The 20110-nt window shown below is 38.5% G+C and overlaps 1 long non-coding RNA gene across 6 annotated transcripts in view; it reads right to left on the bottom strand.

The window, feature by feature from the left end:
* LOC105463157 (uncharacterized) overlaps nucleotides 1-20110 on the bottom strand; it is an 833151-nt gene that overhangs the window by 338534 nt on the left and 474507 nt on the right. For all 6 annotated transcript variants that reach the window (XR_011624711.1, XR_011624710.1, XR_011624712.1 and 3 more), the window contains one exon: nucleotides 12874-13051. This is a non-coding gene — a long non-coding RNA (uncharacterized lncRNA). The remainder of the gene's footprint in view (nucleotides 1-12873; nucleotides 13052-20110) is intronic.

Raw genomic sequence — 20110 nt, 5'->3', positions numbered from 1 at the left:
CTCTTCAGTAAATACATGCTTCCTGTGGTCATCAGTGATCTCTGATTTGCAAAGCCCAATGAATACTTTTCAGTCATTTTCAGCATTCAAGAGTTGACCAGCCACACCTGGAAGTTATCCTACTATGAGTTTCTAATAGCATCACTCTCTCTGGTTCTCCTCCTCTCTCTCCAGATTCTTGTTATTAAAGTCCATGAGCTCCTTTTTCCTTTTCCTGATTCTGCATTGCAATTATTTTATCTTTAGTTTTCTTCTCTTTTATTCAATCAGGAAAAGCATATTGGTTGGTCTGACACACAATATGATAATTTTCAATCTATATCTCCAGTTCAGCATCACACTCAAGGTGTTGGCCCATACAACCGCTGCCAAGTAAACACTACTTAGAAAACATTTCACACAAAACTTGTCCAGAAAAATGTAACATGACCCCTCTAGAACTCACTAACTTTACTTTCTACTCTGGTGACTTATACCATCATATTCTGTCTTAGCCACTCTGGGCTGCTATACCAAAATGCCAGTCTGGGTGGCTAATCAACAATAAACATTTAGTTCTCACTCTTCTGGAGGCTGGAAGTGTGAACTCAGGGTGCCAGCATGATTGAGTTCTGGTGACTACCCTCTCCCAGTGGCTGTGCCCTCATAGGTTAAAGGGGGGCTAGGCGTTTCAGGTTTGTTTTAATCATGGCACTAATCTCATTCATAAGGGCTCCATACTCATGACCTAATTACCTCCCAGAAGCCCTGCTTCCTAATACCTTACATTGCAGGTTAGGATTTTAGCATATAAATTTTGGAAAGACACAAACATTCAGTTCATAACATATTTCCAGTTTTCCAAGATGCCTAAAGGTCATTTTATATTTCTCACTTTCCGCGATTGCATTTCAACATTATGTCAATTCTACCTTCATAATATCTTACAATTTATTTTCCTTCTGTACTATCCCTGCCTTTGCCTTGCTTTAGACCCTCCTCTTTTTTACCTGGATTTCTTATGAATTTTCCCTTCTCCTAGTCTTCTTTCCCTCTATCCCAAATCCATTATCCATACTGCCACAAAAAATTATTTTCCTGAAGTAAAAATTGATTGCATCATTCTCTTACATCATTCCAAGTTTTGGTATTACTTTCAGGATAGGTACCACCATGGAATACATTTTTCCCGTTATTTTTCTCCCCACTTTCCTATACAAATGCTCCTTGACCTAAGATGGTGATATGGTTTGGGTGTGTGTCCCCTCCAAATCTCATGTTGAAATGTGATCCCCAATGTTGGAGGTGGGGCCTAGTGACAGGTATTGAATAATGGAGGCGGATCCCTCATGAATGGATTGGTGCTGTCCTTATGATAATGAATTCTCACTCTGTAAGTTCACATGAGATCTGGTTGTTTAAAAGAGCCTGACACTTCCTCCCTTCTCTTTATTGCTCCCTCTCTCATCATGTGACACACAGGCTTCTCTCACCTTTGGCCGTGATTGTAAGCTTCTTGAGGCCTTCACCAGAAACATATGCCAGCACTAAGCTTCTTGTATAGCCTGCATAAGTGTGAGTCAAGATAAACCTCTTTTCTTTATACATCACCCAGCCTCAATTATTTTGTTATAACAAAGCAAATGGACTAACAGAGGTGGGGTTATATCTCCTGATAAACCCTTGTTAAGTTGAAAATATTGTAATTCAAAAATGCATTTAATGTACCTAAGCTATGGAACTTTGTAGCTTAGTCCAGCCTATCTTAAAACTGTTCAGAACATTTAGAATAGTTTACAGTTGGGTAAAATCATCTCACACAATGCTTATTTTATAAAAGTATTGTATATCTCCTGGTCATTACCCTCATGATCATGTGCCTGGCTGGGACCTGTGGCTCACTGTCACTCCCCAGCATCCAGAAAGACTATAGTACTGCATATTACTAGCCCAGGAAAAGATCAAAATTCAAAATATGGTTTCTACTGAATGTGCATTGCTTTTGCACCATTGTAAAAATTAAAAAATCATGTCTAACCATTGTAAGATGGGGATTGTCTGTGTATATTTTGTGCTATCAGCATGATGCAATATTTGTGGACCCTTGAAGATTCTGTACACATTCACATCTTGGCTCTGTTCACACTTTTCCAACTTGCCTAAAATATCATTCACATTCTTCTTCAGTTAATCACATCGTTCTGGTTCTTCAACATTTATCTCAGCTTTTGCCTACTCACTTCATCACTCACTGCCTGAGATAGGTGTCCTTTTCCTGTGCTTCTATTTGTCCATATGCATTGCTATCGTAACTTTTATCATGCTGTACTTCAACTGTTCATTGATTTGTCTTATGGGACAATGAGATTCTCTAAGAAGAGAACATGAGGCGCACTTTATCCACTACACAAATCCCCTCACCTGATACACATCTGGCACTGTATAAATGTTCATTAAAACAATAGCTAAATAGCCAGTGCCATTCATGTTTTGTGATCTCTACCATCATCCTCCCTCAGTTCCTTCCCTGAATCATCTTTGTTGATGTGTGTATGGTAGGTTCTTTTCTCTCCATCTTTGCTTTTCCTGTTTCCTCATTTTACACTTAACTTTCCAGGTTTTCTAAACAGGTTATTTACCTCAATATAGTCATTATAGAAATTTCTCACTCTTCTTTCTGTGAGTTCTGATTTTCACTTATCTTTTTCAGTGAACCCAAAGTTCACTAATTATAGGCTCTTAGCTCTTCAAAGCATTAGTAGCTCAGTATCAAAACAAGTTCTACCTGGAGATTTCATTCATCTCAAAGTTCATCACATCTCCCTCAAGAAGTTTTAATTTAATTTAATTTAAATACACTATCACATGTTAAATTGGTTTGATATACTGAATTGGGACATGATAGTATTGGTTTATCTTAAAACATGCAATATAACTAAGGCTTAACATTCATATTTTATAATATCAATTTCTTTCCCTTCTAGAAGTTATATCTGAATCAACAGTAGTGCTTTAGAAAGAAGAGTGCTTTCATCGTAGCCAGACCATTTAAAAATATTCCCTATACTCACAAGCAAGAGCAATCTAAGTGAAAAATATACCACAAATTAACAGTTATAAACTTAATGTAAACATTTAAAAGAAGGAGATATCATAGAAAGCTCTTTCTTATTGTCAATAGGAGTATTTTTGTGTTTTTATGTTCGAAAAAAAGGACATTGCTTTAAGGCATTGATAAAGGAATAACATTTTTAAACCAAGTGATTCCAAAGCCTTGTCTAAATTACAACCTCAAAATGTCACCTATCTTTCTCATTCTTTGGAGTCAAACTTAATTACAGGGCCTTTAAATTGATCAGACCCGATATATCAGGAGGATTTCCCAACATATTTTAACCAAGTAGAGATATACCAATCATGTGTTGGGCCGAACAATTTTAACCACCCCATCTTTTTCTGCATAAAATTGAGTTTCAGGTCACTCCTTCAACTGAGATTATAACTAATAACAACTTTTCCATTGAAATGCTGAAATAGCATGCATTTTGCTTAGATGAATATGTTCTGGAAGCCAAGTGCCAATACAAAAAAGAATACACAATTTGTTTTTTATGTGAGGCCACATTAAAAACTGAGATTTACAGCTAATCAGTGCAAATTGTTATTATTTCCAAAATAATAAGTCTAGCTGCCTATACATTTCTACATATTTACAGTGACTTTAAAAGGGTGTGTCTGATTTTAAAGCTCTGGCCTTTAAACGAAAAGGTCTTTCATTATGCCAAACAAAGAGAGGTGATACTGTTGAATAAATTTATGCTGTTATTTTTTGTGTGTGTGTTTGTGTGTGTGTGTGTGTGTGTGTGTAGATATACATACTTATACATAACATGGAGGACTGCAATAAAAATGACCATACCATTGTGGGAAAGGTAAAATGTTATATAAATACTGTGTATATTACTTGTCTATCCAAGGTTTCCTTCAAAATTTGGACATTGGTTATATCTTGTATATACCCTAAATTGCCCAATTTCACTAAATCATTTGGACTTTTTATAATTAACAGGAATATGCTACATGAGAAGCATAACTTAAATTTTCTATTATTGTCCAAGCTGTAAACTGCTTTTAGAGGTGTAATCTCTATCATTTAGCCCCACCATGTACTTTATGAAGGTATTGCCTGTATTCTATACTCTTAAAAAACAGTAAATCAAAGCATTTTTTGCCAGTCATATAGTGAAATAAGATTCTGTAACATAAGCCTAATCAAACATAACTGAGTCCTTTTGTGATTTCCACAAAATTAAAAGATCATAATTTGACATATTAAAAAGCTGAGTGGTTTATATGGCCATAAGAAATTTGATACACATTGTAGCTTCAACATCTGTATTCTCCTGGAGGAGCTTGTCATAGCATCATGACACACAAGTACTTATTTTTAAAATATATCTTAACCCCTAAACTAAAAAATGGGTAAAGAATATGTATGCAATTTATAGAGAAATATAGCTGGCCAATTAGCATTAGAAAAATGTCCAACTTCAAAAAAATAACCAAAGAAATAAAAATTTAAATAAAAGATCAAAGTGTTAGTGAGGTTGTGCTGTGTAGGACTGATAGAACTTAAATTGATAAGAACTTCAATACAGGGCAATTTGACAGTAATTTAAAGAAACTGATAAAAACACATACTCCTTTTAATACAGACATTCAACTTACCAGAATTTATCCTAAGAAAACAATTAGAGATGTATGTAAAGACTTAGGTTCAAATATATCTTTAGCATCATTGTTAATGATGGCAAAAAAAGAAACTAGAAACGATCTGAGTTCAAAAATAGACAAATAGCCAATTAACTATTTAATAGTATAGCATTACAGATATTAAAAATAATGTTGTAAGAGAACAAATTATGCCATTGAAAAAAAGATATATGTAGTTAAGGGGGAAAATAAGAGCAAGAAGAAGATTGAAATTATATGTATGATATAATCCCAGTTTAGAAGCAATATAAGTTTTGTAACTAAGATCCACTCTAGTTTGAAGCCAGACGAATGAATTTCAGTTTGGGCTGCACCACTGACTAGCTGTGTAACCCTTAGGATGCTATTTTAACCTTTCTGAAATTCAGTTTCCTTATCTATAAAATGGTATTAAGAAACTTCCAAATTTGCAGGACTTTTGTAAGATTTCAAAGAAATAATTCATGTATGGCTCCTAGTATAATGCATGAATAAAATGGGTATTCAGTATATGTTAATTTTATCATAATTCTTATTATATAGCATGTATATTTTCTGTCATATTTTATGTTTTATATTACATGTGTATAATATGCATATTTTATATTAAATGCATGTTTATGTCCAAACATTCACCAAAACTGTTAAAATGACAGTTTCTTAGTGGTAGGATTCCGAATGGTTATTTCATATATACCTGGATTTTTCTTCAGTGAATACACATAACTTTTATAACAGGGAAAAAATAAAATTAGGTAGGCCAGGTTAGGCTAGAAGCTTCAGTAGCAATATCCAAACACTGAAAGTTCAGTGTCTTATTTCTCGTTTCCGCAGTCTCCATGGGTTAGGTGGCTCTCCAGAGAGGTGCCTGCCAAACAGTGATGTGAGTCTGTCTACATCATAAAGCAGCAATATCTAGAACATGAGATTTCTAGACCTCTGTAGCAGCAGAAGGGAGCTGGAGGGCTCTCTGGGGACTTTTCACTGCCTCTGCCCAGAGGTAATACATGATCCTTCCACTCCCAGTCCATTAGCTCACCAGTCACTCGGCCCTTCCTATGTGCAAGCGGGCTGCAGCAGGGGCAGTGGGGGGACACATGGATATGTGATAAAGATTAAATGTCTCTCCCACAAAAAGCAAAATCTAAAAGAAAATGAAATTAATAGATTTTACTCAAATCAGACATTTATTTCATGGCTTCACTTGGCAATTTTGATTTCTTGAATCTTTCAAAGAGAGTACAGGTTACAAAAGCTCTAACTTTTTCCCTAGACAGACCTTCCGCAGCAGCTGCAATTGAAGAGCAGAATTAAACAGGCACACAGGAGAGACTATCCTATGAGCTGCCTCTCACTAACTTGCAGTATGACTCCAAAATACAAGTCAGTACACATCTCTGGACTCAGTGTCCTTATTTGCAAAATAAATGAGTTAAATACCATACTTTCTAGTATACTATCCAGCTGGAAGCATGCTGCCTTCTTAAATCACTACATCTCTGTCAGCTGACAGCTTTGCTTTTATTCTAACTTCAATTTAAACTATCACATCTTTACATTGGTAACATTAGTTATCAGCATCATAAGCCTAATTTTTTTACTATGTTCATTCATTCATTCATTCATTCATTCATTTATATTTTTAGAGATAGGGTCTCACTTTTTCATCCAGGCTGGAGTGCAGTGGTGCAATCAGAGCTTACTGCAGCCTCGACCTGGTGGGCTCAAGTGATTCTCCCACCTCAGATGCATGCCACCACACTTGGCTAAGTTTTGTTTTGTTTTGTTTTGTTTTGTTTTGTTTTGTTTTAACTTTTATGGTAGGTTCAGGGGCACATGCGCAGGTTTGTTATATAGCTAAACTGTGTGTCATGAGGGGTTGGTATACAGATAATTTCATCACCCAGATAATAAGCATAGTACCCAATACGTATTTTTTCTGATCCTCTTCCTCCTCCCAACCTCCGCCCTCAAGTAGGCCCCAGTGTCTGTTGTTCCCCTCCTAGTATACATGTGTTCTCATTGTTTCGCTCCCACTTACAATCGAGAACATGCAGTATTTGGTTTTCTGTTCCTGTGTTAGTTTGCCTAGGATAATGGCCTCCAGCTCCATCCATATTGCTGCAAAGGACATGATGTCATTCTTTTTTTTTATGACTGCATAGTATTCCATGGTGTATATATACCACATTTTCTTTATCCAGTCTAATGTTTATGGGCATTTAGGTTGATCCACGTCTTTGCTCTTGTAAACAGTGCTGCAATGAGCATAAGCATGCATGTGTTTTTACAACAGAATAACTTGTATTCCTTTGGCTATATACCCAGCAATGGGATTGCTGGGTTGAATGGTAATTCTTTTTTAAGTTTTAAGTTATTTGAGAAATTGCCATACTACTTTCTACAATGGCTGAACTAATTTACACTCCTACCAGCATTGTATAAGTGTTCTCTTTTCTCTGCAACCTTGCCAGCACTTTTTTTCACTTTTTAATAACAGCCATTCCGACTGGTGTGAGATGGTATCTTATTGTGGCATAAACCTAAATGTCATAGAATACTTATTTTTGCAGCTTTTTCATGGAATGCTTGGTAAAATAAAGACAAATAAACATACTCACAGAACGAATTATAATTCCATGTCAGCTTAGCTCTTTTCAGCTTTGCTGAAAAGCATATATGTAGAAGTGGGGTGAAATTTACACTTTTTAGTAATTGATGCTTACAACTACTGTCTGAGATAAGTACGGTTGTACTCAGTCTAAAGGCATGAGACTTATCCAAGTTAGTAAGTAATCAAACTGGGTTTCGAATAGACCTAGGTACTCAACAATTTTGTACACAATCTTCCTGCAATGAAGTTGGGGTTAAGAAGGAACAGCAATACTATTGTTTCATTTTAACTAAAACAGAGAACTGGGAGCCCTCCTCAACTACTCTGGGAAAAACTGGGCCATGTTACTGCAGTCAGTCTCTCAGTCAGAAGAACCCAAGAAAATTGCCATGTGGGAGTAACCACAAAGGAAAATGAAACAAGGCCTGCTACTCCCATTAATTTTTCATAAAATGAATTCATTTTCATAAAAGATAGCATTGCGTGTAGCATTATATGATTAGAGGAGACTGAACTTGTAGCCTGACTTTGAATCCTTACTTCACTACCAGGTAACTTATGTAAATCACTTAACATTTCTAAAGCTCATTGTCCTTATTAGAAAGTGTGAACAAAATAATTATAAATCTATATCATAGGGTGTTGGTTTCATACACTTTATGATCAGATACATTTAAAAATAGATGAAAACTGGAAATACCACCTTGGATCTTTGGAGGGACTCTGCAACATTGGTGACACCAGTGTTCCTGGCCTGATCCTCCACAGGATAGGATTGTTGAAAATTGAATAAAGTTGATGGTAATTGCTACATTTATTTCTATTCTCTGGACTTCTGTTTCTAGAGCTCATGGATCTATCCTTGACCCTAGAAGAGACTACTGTGCACTGGCACATAGACGCTTTGACTGCAACACTGGATAGGAAGTTTTACTGATGAGAAGGAACATTCAGACATAGACAGGTTAAGTAATTTTCCCAATTGCAACACATTTCAGGGTTGACAAAGTCTAACCATGCTTCTCTCCTTGGAGTCCCTAAGTAGGTCAAAGATATCATCATCCTATAAGTTTCTAAGCTAGAAATGTCCCTGCCATCATCCTTCATCTCCTTCCATCGCCAAGTTTTATCTGAAGCAAAAGTCTGATCATGTTACCGAAAATCCTCATATGTATCCGAATGCTTGTTGGAAGAAGTATATACAAATGGGCAGATAATTCATTCATCACACTCTCCTCACTGCAGCCTCAGAAATGCAAGTTCTACAGGTACAGCAACTTTGCAGAGGCTGGAAAAAGAGGATCATCTCAGCAAAGGGCAACTGTCCTATACCCTGCCTGCATGAATGTCAACAAACTACCACATCGTGAGTCTCTCATCTCATTGATTTTCCATTTCTCTACTGCCTAGTCAGAAGGCCCACTCATCCTTTGACAGCAGTTTACAGAGTTCTCTTTCCTCCAGCATCTCCTGGGAAGTGATGTGAGCCACACTGTGCAGGTCAGAGTCAGAGGTGATGAGCTCAAGGTCACACAGCCAGTCAGTAGTGAGTGGCAGAGTTAGAAGTACAGCCAGCTTGGGCGGTATCTCCAGGACTCTTTTCTGTGTGTTGACCATGTTAAAGAAGCCTTTTGTGGCTAGTCAAGCTAGATCATTGAGAGCACCAAACACTAAGAAAACATTAAAAGAAAATACAACGTTTCTTACGTTCCTCTCTTGCAAGGAAGGTTCATCAATATTTACTCTAGATCAGGATCAAGGATAAAAGACTTTAGCAAAAAAGAGAATATAGAAAAGAGAATCCCCCAAAATGTGTTTACAGCCCTTTAGGTTTCATCTATAAAGGACATTATCTATCGCTTTATTTAAGCTACCCTTCAACTTGGTGCAAGCATAATACTATCAATCCCACTATATAAAGGAAGAAAGCAAAGCTCTCAGTGATGAAGTGACCAATTCAAGGTACACAACCAAGCTAGGATTTGAATACAGATGTGTAGAAAAGCTACAGGTGGAAAATAGGAAGGCCTGGATAAGAGTAGAGGGGTCTAGAGACCAGGTGCAGCAGTGGGGTCTGCTTAGCTCTGTGGGTGTGGAGGGGCTGTTGGTGCGTGGTCCATTCTTTGTTTCTTCCCCTGTGCTCAATAATTCTGTGTGACTTCTTTACCTCTGTGTTAATGGCCTGGAACTCCAGACTGGAGCTCACGTTCTCTGCGCTCAGCTGCCAGAGGCAGCAGTGTACTTAAAGTGATGAAGACCATTGACTGGTTTCTTTTGTGCTTTAGTGAGTTCTATATTTTATTTTTTTGTATGAGGTTAGTATCTCCTTTGTGTCATGTTATTACATTCAGTGGAATCCATATTTATCAATATTTGAAAAAGTCAGAGACATCAGTTAGGCAAGGAAACCCTGGGTCCAGCTGACAAATGAGATTGACCCTTGTTGATTCTTTTCCTTTTCCCATGTTTCCAAACATGTCTACATTCACAGTTCCTTTTCTTTGCCTTCTATTAGAAGAGAGAGAATAAGAAATTGGAACTCTCAGGAAAGATTAGAACATCAGCAGTCTAGAGCAACAGGTTGATGAGGGACAGGGGACAGAGAGGAAACTAGGGCTTCTATCAAAGCTCATAGACATGCCACCAACCTGGGTGTGTTAGAGAGTTCCAGGATAAAATCCCAAACATTGTGACTCTGGGGCTACAGGCTGGCTTACTCCAAGAGAAGAGACCCTCAACACTTACTCATAGCCACCTTTCCATTTGATGTGTCTTTGGGTCAAACCTATCCCTTGTTTTAGGACTGACCTAGAGGGAAACACTGAGCTTTTAAAAAGCTCCTATCAGATATGACTTAGTCTGTCCTCAGGGAAGAGGATCCTATGGAAAGGAGCATATATAACCCTGAAGACTCGAGATCCTATGTCCTTGTTATTCAGCAGAGGATTACTGACTGAAATATCAATTTACGACCATATGCAGAAAAACTATCATTACTTGAGTTTTTCAGAAAAGGATTAGTAGAAATTATTTATATCCACTTTCAAAAGGAAAGAACAGAGATCTTTAAATCAACATAGGAAGTCACATTATTCATTTATAATGAATGTCTACTGCTTGCTTAGAAAGAGGAGAGTAAGAAATGGGATCCACCCTCCAATTTTTTTGGCTTTCAGCATCAATGCAGAGACAGCAAGAAGAACAAAGTCGTAGCTTTAAAAGATAAATTCTGCTATTCAATGCCAGCCTCCCAGGGTTAACCTTAATCTCTCTTATTTCATGAGGTCCCAGGTCCACAATTGCTGAGGATGTCAGTTTCTAGAGGAAAACAGAGCCCTCAGAGGAAAGGCCCAAAGGAAGAATATCAGAATTTAGAAAACTTCTCCAATTAATGCTCTGCCCCTCCATGGGAATTAAATAACAATAGAGCTGGGCAGCAGGTCTTTCCTACTAAATGTTGATGTGAGATATAGTGGAAAGGATTCTGGCTAAGTTTGAAAAGAAAATTTCCAGGTCAACCCTTTGAACAAAGTGTTAATTTCCCTAAGTTTTAGACTCCTCCTTTGAGAGGACATCCTTTCTGCAAATCTCATTGAGTTGTGTTGATCACATGGGATAATGTATATCAAAGCCCTTTTTAAATGACAAGCACTTTTCCTATGTGAGCCTAACTATTAATGTTATTGACCCTTGGACCTTAAATTCCTGGTCCTAATTTTAAATCTCAGGGCCTAATTTTAAATCTATTCCCAATGAAACATTTTACAAACCTCCTACAGAGTACCTTCACTCCTACCCTCACCTGATGCAACACAAGCTATTTTCTCTATTTAAAATAACTTGTTTGCAAAGGGCTAAGGTAGCATAAGACCACCTTTCTCTTTGCAAAAGGTGATTAATCTCTTCTGTTATCCCAGATAACCCTCTTTCTAGCTTGTCCCATGGAATTCCAGTGTCCCAGTGCAGTCTGGGGTTGACGTGAGAAGGAGAACCCAGAGGGAAGGGAATGTGAACACCAGCTCTGGGGTGAGGGATCACAGAAGTTTCATGAAGTCCAGGATATTAGGATATGTGACCCTTGCCAGGCCCGCCAGGCCCTCCTGTCCCCATTCTCCTTCTGGATCCACTTTGTGCCTCCTGACTCCTACCGGTGCAACATTTTTACTATCGATGCCCTTTCTTTTCTTTTTTTTTGTTTTGGTGGTAGTTTTCTGGGGCAGATACAGCAAAATTTGTGCTCTGTAGGGTGTAATAGAGCAATCACAGAAGCAGATGTTCTGTTCTTCTATGAGGAGGCAGGAAAAGATGCTGTGCTTTCTCTGTCACCTTTGGGATCACTGAGCATCACTCACTTGGTATTCCTTCCTCTGGCCTCCACCCTCCCACCAGGCCCTCCCATTTTCTCATTTCCCTTTGTTTCACCATCACCAGTGGGTATCTTTCTTCCACCAGAGTCTGGTACAAAACTGGATCCTGTAGTGTCCATGTAGCAACTTTTACCAAACCACTGTCTTTTCTTTTCCATCCCCAGAGCACACTCAGATACTGGACCCTATTCCCCAGTCATACCCTACTTTGTCTTTGGGTCTTACCTCTTCACCTGACGCCACACTCTCTTAGGATTACAACCTCTCCCATCAAAGTTGACACCTGCCCCCTCCCCCACCATAGTTTCTAGTGTTTCACTGGACTGTCTCCTCACAACCATAGTTTCATATGAGGGACTCAGCAAGTTTCAAGACAGAAAAGACCAGGACAAGGGCCTCCTGCATGGTTTCAAGATATCCTAATGAAGGGTCTCAGGGCTGACCCAGGAGGAGATAATAAGTAAATTCTGTGAGACATTCACGAAATGACTTCTCAAGGTTCCCAAGGAATAACCTAAACAAGAGGGTTACTGAAAACACCCAACCCAAAACAGTTACTTGGGGAAGAACATGGGGCAGACCAATTAGACGAGCATCACAGTGGCCATGCACCCTTCGTGGGCTCTTGCCCACTCTACATTGTGCATTCTGGGAAGGTCCACATCCACCCAGCCACCATATATACCCTCATCTGATCCATAATATCACAAGAATGCTTGTCTGGAGCTTTCCTGTCTTAATTTGTGTCCTCAACAGTTTCTAGAAGCTCACAGAGTGTACTTTTGGATAAACCAGATATGATGTCCTTGAATCCAAAACATTGTTTAAAGTGAGCCAGGCCTCTTCCCCATCCCACTTTCCCTGACTCATTTATTCACATTTCAAGAACTGACACAATAACAGAGGCTGTGACGCTTCTTGAGGTAAACCCTCAAGCAGTCTAGGGAGAAGAGGTTGTATCAGAGTCAGGGTTTTACAGAGAAAGATAACCAAGAGCATGTATAGATATAGATGCAGAGGTAGGTAGGTAGGTAGGTAGGTTGGTAGGTAGGTAGGTAGGTAGGTAGGTAGGTAGGTAGGTAGATAGATAGATAGATAGATAGATAGATATACAGATAGATTCATAGGTACACAGACAAATGAAAAGGCATTGGTTCTTACCACTATGGAGTCTAACAAGTCCTAAGGTCTGCTGTCAGCAAGCTGAAGACCAAGAGAGCTGATGATGTAAGTTTCAGTCTAAGTCTGAAGGTCTGGAACCAGGAGAGATGATGATGTAGTTGCAGTCTGAAAACCAGCTGTCTCAAGACCAAGGAAGATCTGATGTTTTGGTGCAAGTCTGAAAGCAGAAGGAATACAATGTCCCAGCTTGAGGATAGTCAGGTAGGAGGAACCTAACAAGTTATACCTCACTCCCAGATCTGTGCTTATCTCCAAAGACACACAGGTGTGTGGTGAGGCTGTCCAACACGATGTGTGCACTGACAGGGTGGCAGCTAAAAGATCTCCCAAAATGTTTGCACACTATCGGAAGGATTTCTTACTGTAGCTTAGCTTCGAGCCCTGGTTCCCCTTCCCCTTCCCTAACTCTTTCCCACATAGGAAATAAAGAAGGCCCTCAAAAGCAGGAAAGTCTATCAGCTAAATTATGATGGGCAGATGAGGACCTATTCCAAGAGAAAATTTTCTAGTGCTTTTTTGCCACACTCAAGGCCCAAGTGTGGGGGCAGAAGGATCAACTCCAGGGGGCATTATTCACATTGTCTGGAGTTGTGTTTGAGGAAGAGCCATAGATAACAGAACACAACAGGGATGTGGCTCTCTGGTAATCCTTGGTGATTATCCATCACCAAGAACTACACCCCGCACTCAATGTTGGGGTAAACAAAGTGCATGGCTGAGCTGGCACCTTGGTATGGAGTGGGCACAGTGTCACCAAAGGGTAGTTGTTGATGCCCAAAATTCCAAGAGCCAGCTCCCATCTAAAGGGCTTGGATTCCTGGAGGCAGCCCCATGGAGGGGCTCCGCATTGATTCCCAAACTTCAAGTTTAGTGCAGGGCCCTGGCTATTTGAAGGGCTCTACCTTTTGAGTCCTCTCATCTGGAAATTTCATTAGCTCTGAAAGCTGCAGCCTAAGTTACCCTTTTAACTTGTTGGGGTCTCAAGGACAGGTCTGGGTTCATTTAGAGAGGCCAGTGGCAGTTAAGAAACAAAGAATTTGCTCCCTCTCACCTCTTTTGAAACTCAGGATCTGCTCCTTCCTTCTACTGAGAGCTCTGGCAAAGGGGTCAATGATTATCATGTCATTTTTAGAGGGTGGGGCCAGTTTTCAGTGTGAGAGAGAGTTTAGGCTGACAATGACGTAAGGGTAATTTCTGAAACAGTTCCTGATCTACCTGCTCACTCTGTGTTATATATCAAGACACAATATCCAAGTTATTAATTTCTATACCTATTCCCTGCCAGAATAGGGAATATAATTCCCTGCCAGAATAGGTATATAATTTCTATACCTATTCCCTGCCAGAGACACCCAGAGGATGGAAAGGTCACTTTGCCCACCTCTCCTCCCAGAAATTCTAGGCTTCTGGTCTCAGAGTTTCTAAAGGTATTATATTTGCATGGCTCAAGACAAAAGTTGTTAAGTATCTTTAATACATGTTGATCTGGATTTTTGTGTGGGAGGGGAATGTAGCTGCGTGTTCCTGAGAGGGAGGGGATGGAGTATGGGGTGGGAGGGGAGTTACTGTGTTGAAAGAGGGGGATTCACCCAGGGATAGCAGTCTCCATGGTCTTGAGAAAAGATAAGTGGTGATGTTTGCACTAATGTCAGAGCCTGGGGTAGAAGTACCCCAGAAGGCAACAGGACTTTTGACGAGTGGGCCAATGTGTTTGCTGAGGAAGTGAAACTTCGTGCGCCACAGACTTGAGCTCTGCAGCAAAGGATGACAACGCTCTACCTGGCAGAGAGGCAGTGGAGCCACCTGCCTTTGAATGGATCATGTCGCCTCATACAGTGAGCATCTCAGTTGCAACCTGGATGGACCAAAGGCCAGAGAATATTTCTCAGTATCTGACAGTGTTTACACTGCCAAACAGAGAAAGGAGTCCCAGTTAATGGTTCATATTTAGTAACTTCGCATCATATTAAATGGGAACTTAGAGGCAGATTCCACTGAATTTTTTAAAAATTAAATAATATGGCATATCTTATACCTCAATGTTGTAGGCAAATTTATAATTTTACATTTATTATCCCATTTAAACTTTACAACTCTTTGAAATGAATATTGTTTTCCCCTTTTTCAGAAGGAGAAACTGAGGCACAAAGAGGTTCCTTCTATGGGCTAGCATAGAAGGAACCATGAATGGAAAAGCCACTTGTAATGTGGAGAAGGATTTGGACGAAAGTAACAAAAGATACAACTTAAAAATATCATTTCAGGTCCAGCCAAACTACAAGCCATATCACCAGGAGGGGCTCTGAATTTTAAAGTCTAGAATCTCACCCTTTGGTCTCAATCTCTACTCCTTTCAATACATGCCCAGCAAATGCCAGTTCTCCAGAACCTCTGGTCCTGTCCATGAGCAACTCATCTGCATTCCTACTTTGCCATGTTAGACTTCACAGTCCAGCACTTAAATAATATCTAAAACACCCTTGTCCCATTCTAATTTCATCTCTCCTGTCTGACAAAATCCCAACTCTCTGCTTCTTCCAGACCTACCTTCTGATATGTGACTAAGACCTACTGAAAAAAATCATACAATCAAATACACTGTACCACCATAATTTTAAAGTCTACAACTAACAGTCAATTTTAACACTATGTAGTAATCATTCATTCAATCATTCATTTCACATAAACTTAGTAAATATTTTCTATGTGTTTTTTGAATGCATAAATGAACAAAATAGATAAATCTCCCTGTTTGTTGGGTCTTACATCATTATTTCTCATTCTTAACAAAACTACTTCAAATGTTTCTCACTTTAACAAACTTCTCTTTCCCCAATCCCCTCAGAAGATGGACTGGAACCCACGTCATAGAGAAGCCAGAAGTCAGCAGGATGCAACTTTTCTTCCTCAAACTTTTAAAACGTTTGCAATGATGTTTCTTTTTCTCCTTTTTCTTGTTATAGCAAAAGAGAGATTTCGCTAGAAATTCTTATTTGACTTTCCCAGGCTAGGAAAGGTGCCACTACTACTTCCTTCAGCACACCTTTTACTCTGTGTTGTGACTTTTGGTTCATATTCATCTTCTCCAAGAATAGGGATCATATCTATATCACACACTTCTCATGAGCAACTTGTGCTTAGCATCTAGCTTGTATTTAAGATCCATGTGAAGAAATGAAATCATGCAGGCTTTCCTCCAGATTTTTCCAGTGGAACACAATAATATTCCTGGTAAACAACTGAGCTTTTACATAAAAAATTCTAAATGTAGCTTTCTAATGTGACATTTATGACTTTTTTCGCTAACAGTCGAGAAAAGAAATCAAAGCTATGGGAACATCATCCAAAGTTGTCCTGCTTATAAGAATTTGAAAAAGCAAAGCCATCCACTAATTACATGAAAAATATCCTCCTCTGGGAGAAAGCAGATTCGAATATTGGCAAGACTTTTATGTTAAATGATGAGGGGATGTCACATAATATCACTGTTTTTTAATGTTGGAAATCATGTTATTAGATATATCACTTTACATTTTGATAGAACCATTAATGTTCATGTTATACAATAGCTCCTGGTATAAAAGTCATGGATAGGGGAAGAAGTACTTGGAAAACTTCCTATTAGTTACCTCCAAAAACACATGCTATGGAAGAAGGCTGTTTTTAGCTAAGAACTGTATTATAAGTTAGAGTATGAAAGGTGCATTGAAATCAGTGCTTTTGAAGCAGTTGTGTGATTACAAAGTTAGGGGTTACTCAATGGATAATAAAGAATTGTGTCTGATCATCAATTCTGATATGATTTGGATCTGTGTTCCCACCAAATCTCATGTGGAATTGTAAGTCCCAATGTTGAAGGTGGGGCATGGTGGGAGGAGATTGGATCATGATGTAACTTTTCTTCCTCAAACTTGTAAAACATTTGCCTCCTACTTCTCCTTTTCTCTTTTTTCTTGTTATAGTGACAGAGGGTTAGCACCATCCCCGTGGTGCCTGTTTTGGTGATAGTGAATGAGTTATCATGAGATCCGGTTGGTTAAAAATGAGTAGCACCTCGCCCCTGTCTCTGCCTCCTGCTCCAGCCATGTAAGATGTGCCTGCTTCCCCTTTGCTTAATGTCAAGATTGTAAGTTTCCTGAGGCCTCCCCAGCCATGCTTCCTGTAGAGGCTGTGGAACTACGAGCCAATTAAAATTATTTTCTTTCTTTATAAATTACCCAGTGTCAGGTATTTCTTTATAGCAATGCAAGAACAGACTATTACAAATCCTTACTCTGTTTTATTTGTTTTACTCAACAATGTTTGTCTTCTAATGTACATTTTAGTACTGAACACATTGGTGAGATTAAAAGAGGATAAAACCGAAACCATTTAATATATAGTTTTTAGGGATTGTGCAAAACAACAACCAACAACAAAGACTGTACATCCATCCTGAAGTATGGAAGCAGCCAATCAGAATGGTAATCACAAAAATTGTTTGAAATGAGTAGTAAATAATGAAAACATTCTTTCGTGATCATGGTCATTCTGGTAAGTATCATTTCCACAGTTTCATTTGGCTTAATCGAGTCACATGCCTTGGCAATGAATTAATATCTTAAATACATTTAAGTTATAAATTCAAGGTAAAAATAGCAAAACTTTTAATTTGACATGTAATATAATGAGGTTTCCTAAGACTATTGAGCTATGATGTAAATGCTTCAATCACCTAGGTTTTGACTGCCGATATTAGTAATATCTACTTATTAGTGAAAGAAACCAATAATAGTTTGAGACGACATACACAAACTACATTCAGCATATGAGGAAGTATGGCCCTAAGTTGTCTATAACCAAGGAGTAAATTGAAGGTCCATTTGCTGCCATTTCAGAAGTCAATAACATTCAAGCTTCCATTTCTATGTTTTTAACGTGCTATGAATGTTGACTTAGTATCTTTTGTGAGAAATCATTCCATAATTTCAGACTGATCTAAAAATATGCAGAACTGCCTTACAAAGTCAGGATGCACTTGCTAACATTCTCAATGGTATAGAAAATGAATTATAATTTCCTACCTTAAAAGAAATAAAAAAATAACATCTGGATTTGGGACTAACTCAAACTATGCATCACCAAGCATAAACAGATACCTTAATGAATATTTGCAGAGAATTGTATCCTTCTTAATAACTGATTACTTTTAAAACTGTATTTTATTTTCTTAAATTATAACAAACCTTGTTTTTATCTGAACTTTATGTAAAACTGATAGTCTCTTTGTAGCTAAAAGCCCACATATTCAGAGAAAGAAAAATGCAGATAGTTTGGCTAAAGCAGTACCATGTTTCTTTGAGCTCCTTGAAAAATGTTATTTTTAGCAGAATGTAGTTAAATGCCCACTCCACCCCATTACCCTGGCGGATAACTTTCCAGATTTAATGTGTTTACTCAATTCCCCAAGCTAGAGTCTACAAATTCTCCTAGACTCTTCTTAAAACTTCCATTCACCTCTTGACAAGCTGAAGACAGTAATCAGAATCTCATTAATGTTTCCTCTTGGGGGAAAAAAATAAGGAGAACATGCTGACCCAAGCCGGCAGAACTGTTCCTTTTAAAAAGACACAAAAGTTTAGAAAGAAAAAACCAGAATCTCTATTTTCAGTCTATGAAGCAATTCCTCTCTGTTAATTAGCTCAAAGTATGTCAAAATGAATCCCTTAAATATGTGTTGGCAATGTGAATTATTTTAATTATAAAAGGGGATACTACAAAACAAACCACATTTAATTCAGTAAACAACCATCCACAGGAAATAGGTTTTATCAAACTAAGTAATCCTCACATTATTTAACAACCCAAAAGGCAATGCTTGGACATTTCATTATTAATGACTTTAATAGTTCAAAGGACACGTCAGGCTGCTGCTGGAATAATGTTTTGTGGCTGCGGCTTCCATTCTTTCCTTACAAGAGAGCTAATTTGACTGTTTATATGTCAGTGCCACAGAAGTGCTGATCTCATCGTAATACCTTTATTTTCAGTTCTCGCCCAATGGTCCCAGGGATGTTTTACAACAAAAGAAAATTTCAACAGAAACATCTTGTGATGACCCTGACTGCGCAGATGTCTTACTCTGTTTTGGTTGCTATAATAAAATACTACAGACTGGGTAATTTGTAAAGAACAGCAACATATTTTCTCACTGTTCTGGAGGCTGCCAAGTTCAAAATCAAGGTGCCAGCAGGTTCAGTCGTCTGGTGAGGGCTGGCTGCATTCTCTGGAGGGGAAAAACACTGTGTCCTCACATAATAGAAGGTGGAAGGTGGAAGGTCAAGCCTTTTTATAAGGGCACATATTCCCATTAATGAGGGGAGGACCTCTCATGACTTAATTACCTCTTAAAGACTTCACTCCTTAATACCATCACATTGGCAGTTAAGTATTAACACCTGAATTTTGAAGGGGAACACTCAAACCATAGCAAGAGACAAAGACACAGACATACAAACATCGAATAACCAACTAATCTGGATAACCAAAAACTTCCATTTTTGAAAGAATAAGGTACCAATAGAAATGAACAGTGAAATAGGTTTCTGTAATTGAATATACTCAACTTTCTTCTCTAGGAAGAAAAGAATACCTATTTCTTTAAAAACAAAAGATAGGAAGAAAGGGAGAGAGGGAAGGGGAGGCGAAAAGAAGGGAAGGAAGAGAGAGAAAAATATTAACTGAACTTCTTTTTTCTTATTTGGCTTTCTTCTAAGAGTCCAAACAAGTTGAAAGCATTTCTATTCAAAATGAAATTGCTTTTGTTCCTAACACTCATCAAGACTTTTGCTCTTTCTTTTTTTCCATCTCTTTTCAGGACACCGACTCTGGGGCACCTCCCAGCTTTTGCTTGCTATGTTCAGACAACAACCTACACAAATCCACAGTTAGGCCAGCAGGCTGATCAGAGACTAAACTCCCACTCCAGCCACACAGTGGGATTTCTCAGTGCAGCCCCAGCCCAGCCTATCCAGCGCCTCGCAGGGTTCCATTCTCTCAGATCAACAAAATTTGTTTCTAGGACTTATATTGTTTTAATTCTCAACCGTCTCTTCTCTCAGCTTCCACACACAGTGACCTTGACGCATTGCTATTCTTTTCTAAACCAACCCTCGGAAGAAAGTGACAGTAGAGTTTCCCAAGTTCCATGGGTAGAAGATTGGATGGAAGAAAAGGG

Source organism: Macaca nemestrina, chromosome 6 (genome assembly GCF_043159975.1).
Source record: "Macaca nemestrina isolate mMacNem1 chromosome 6, mMacNem.hap1, whole genome shotgun sequence".
NCBI classification, from domain to species: domain Eukaryota; kingdom Metazoa; phylum Chordata; class Mammalia; order Primates; family Cercopithecidae; genus Macaca; species Macaca nemestrina.
This window is presented reverse-complemented; position numbering and strand designations above follow the sequence as displayed.